Source organism: Dermacentor silvarum, chromosome 10 (assembly GCF_013339745.2).
Source record: "Dermacentor silvarum isolate Dsil-2018 chromosome 10, BIME_Dsil_1.4, whole genome shotgun sequence".
Taxonomy (NCBI): Eukaryota; Metazoa; Arthropoda; class Arachnida; order Ixodida; family Ixodidae; genus Dermacentor; species Dermacentor silvarum.
Genome location: NC_051163.1, coordinates 115,057,158 through 115,060,124, shown reverse-complemented (window position 1 = coordinate 115,060,124; position 2,967 = coordinate 115,057,158). Strand labels below are relative to the sequence as shown.

The 2,967-nt window shown below is 43.8% G+C and overlaps 1 non-coding gene across 1 annotated transcript; it reads right to left on the bottom strand.

The window, feature by feature from the left end:
* Positions 1 to 2,691: 2,691 nt before the first annotated feature.
* Trnat-cgu (transfer RNA threonine (anticodon CGU)) lies at positions 2,692 to 2,763 on the bottom strand. Its single transcript has one exon. It is a non-coding gene; the product is annotated as a tRNA-Thr (tRNA).
* Between the last annotated feature and the right edge of the window lie 204 nt (positions 2,764 to 2,967).

Below are 2,967 nucleotides of genomic sequence, written 5' to 3'. Positions count from 1 at the left end.
CAATGCTGGCAAGCTGTACCGCAAGAAGCCGAGAAAAGTTACTCTATATACGAGGGACGTTCCGCAAGTAACTTTCGTCATTTTTTTTAAAAAAAGGACATGATACACTAGGTGAGACAAACAATCGCCACAAGAATCCATGCCCGTTGCTCGTTCAACGATGGAAGGAGCGTCAGCGGAGGAGGAATGACGCATGCGCAGAGCGCCGAAGAAGGGAGAATAGCGGCAGACCGGCGTGCCCGAGGTTATTCGAGTACATATCAGTGACGGGTCACTGAATGACTGAATCACTGAGTCAGACATGTGCTGACAGTGTGGTCGCCAATGGAAGCGCGTGATTTTTTCCGGTATGAATGGGAACGTGGGATTAGTGCATGTGTCCGTCATCCACGAACACCTACAGATCGTGTATGGTGAAGAGGTCATGTCTCGTGAAATGGTTGGTCGCTGGTGTTCCATGTTCAATGAAGGATGGCAGAGTGTGGATGATGAAGGTTGAAGTGGGCGTCCCTCCACATCCACGAATGAAAAACAACAGAGTACAGGACAAGCTGCACTCTCGGGACGTCACTTCCAAAACAATGCTGAGGTGGAGCAGGCTGCGCGACAATTTCTTGCATCGCAGGGCACCGAGTTTTACCAGAGTGGTTCCTTCAAACTGATTGCACACTACGAGAAATGTCTCAATGTCGGTGGCGACTATGTGGAAAAATAGTGCAAGGTGCAAGGTCATGATGCCATGGTGTATTTCTTTTTGGGCAATGAAGTTTCCGTGCGAAAATAAATGACGAAACTTACTTTCGGAACGTCCCTCGTAGTTGAAACATAGCGTTTGTCGACATTCCCCAGGTCTTTCCAGCGAAGAACTTCAAAAGGTGAGAGGTGCCTGTCAACTGCTTTTTCATGTAGAATACATGGGGGATCCATGAGATGTCTCTGTCAATTATGACACCCAAGAATTTGTATGACCGTATACAAATGGTATCATCTGCCCATTGATTAATACACTGTAGTGCGGCATGGGCTTGCGCGTAAATGCCACAAGTGCACATTTATCAGATGAAATCTCCAGGCCATGATTACGGAGTTAGAGTGTAGTCTGAGATGATGATATATGGATTTTCTTGGCGCAAGGGGGTGTAGTCTGACTGGCAGCTTTCTGGAGCGATGAAAAAAAAATAGTATCTATACCTTAGCAATGATGTCTATGGACTCATACAAAGGTAATGAAACACAGGCACAATGCAAAAGTACTATATATCATCATCATCATCATCATCATCATCATCATCATCATCATCATCATCATCATCATCAGCCAATATTTACATCCACTGCAGGACGAAGGCCTCTCCCTGTGATCTCCAGTTAGCTCTGTCTTGCGCTAGCTGATTCCAACTTGCGCCTGCGAATTTCCTAACTTCATCACCCCACTTAGTTTTCTGCCGTCCTCGACTGCGCTTCCCTTCTCTTGGTATCCATTCTGTAACTCTAATGGTTCACCGGTTATCCATCCTACGCATTACATGGCCTGCCCAGCTCCATTTTTTCCGCTTAATGTCAACTAGAATATCGGCTATCCCCGTTTGCTCTCTGATCCACATCGCTCTCTTCCTGGTTAGGCCTAACAACTTTCGTTCCATCGGTCTTTGTGCGGTCATTAACTTGTTCTCGAGCTTCTTTGTTAACCTCCAAGTTTCTGCCCCATATGTTAGCACCAGTAGAATGCAATGATTGTACACTTTTCTTTTCAACGACAGTGGTAAGCTCCCAGTCATGATTTGGCAATTCTTGCTGTATGCACTGCAACCCAATTTTCTTCTTCTGTAAATTTCTTTCTCGTGATCAGGGTGCCCTGTGAGTAATTGACCTAGATAAACGTACTCCTTTACAGGCTCTAGAAGCTGACTGGCGATCCTGAATTCTTGTTCCCTTGCCAGGCTATTGAACATTGTCGTTGTCTTCTGCATAGTATTAATCTTCAACCCCACTCTTACACTTTCTCGGCTAAGGTCCTCAATCATTTGTTGTAATTCGTATCCATTGTTGCTGAATAGGACAATGTCATCTGCAAACCGAAAGTTGCTGAGATATTATTCGCCGTTGATACTTCTTCAAAGCATGCAGTGAATAGCATTGGAGAGATTGTGTCTCCTTGCCTGACCCTTTTCTTGATAGGTAACTTTCTACTTTTCTTGTGGAGAACCAAGGTAGCAGTGGAATCCTCGAAGATATTTACTAAGATATTTACGTATGCCTCCTGTGCTCCTTGATTACGCAATGCCTCTATGACTGATGGCATCTCTACCGAATCAAATGCTTTTTCATAATCTATGAAAGACACATGTAGATGTTAATTGTACTCCGCAGATTTCTCTATTGCCTGATTGATGACATGGATATGATCCATCGTAGAATATCACTTCCTGAAGCCAGCCTGTTCTCTTGTTTGGCTGCAGTCAAGTGTTGCCCTGATTCTACTGGAAATTATCTTGGTGGATATTTTATACATTACTGAAAGCAAGCTAATGGGTCTATAATTCTTCAATTCTTTAACGTCGCCCTTTTTACGGATGATCAGAAGCCAACAAACAATGACACCAAGGACAACATAGGGGAAATTACTTGTACTTACTAATTGAATAAAAGAAATGATAAATAATGAAAATGAAAATGGATGAAAAAACAACTGTCCGCAGGTGGGGAACGAACCCACGTCTTCGCATTACGCGTGCGATGCTCTCACCATTGAGCTACCGCGGAGCCGTTTTCCCATTCACTTTCTGGGGTATTTATGTTTTTACAACTAGAAATAACCCTTGGAGTGTTAGCCAGCGCCACCACTCACAAACCATGGTGGCGCTGGCAAACACTCCTACAGTTGTTTTTTCATCCGTTTTCATTTCCATTAATTTATCATTTCTTTAATTCAATTAGCAAGCACAAGTAATTTCCCCTGTGTTGTCC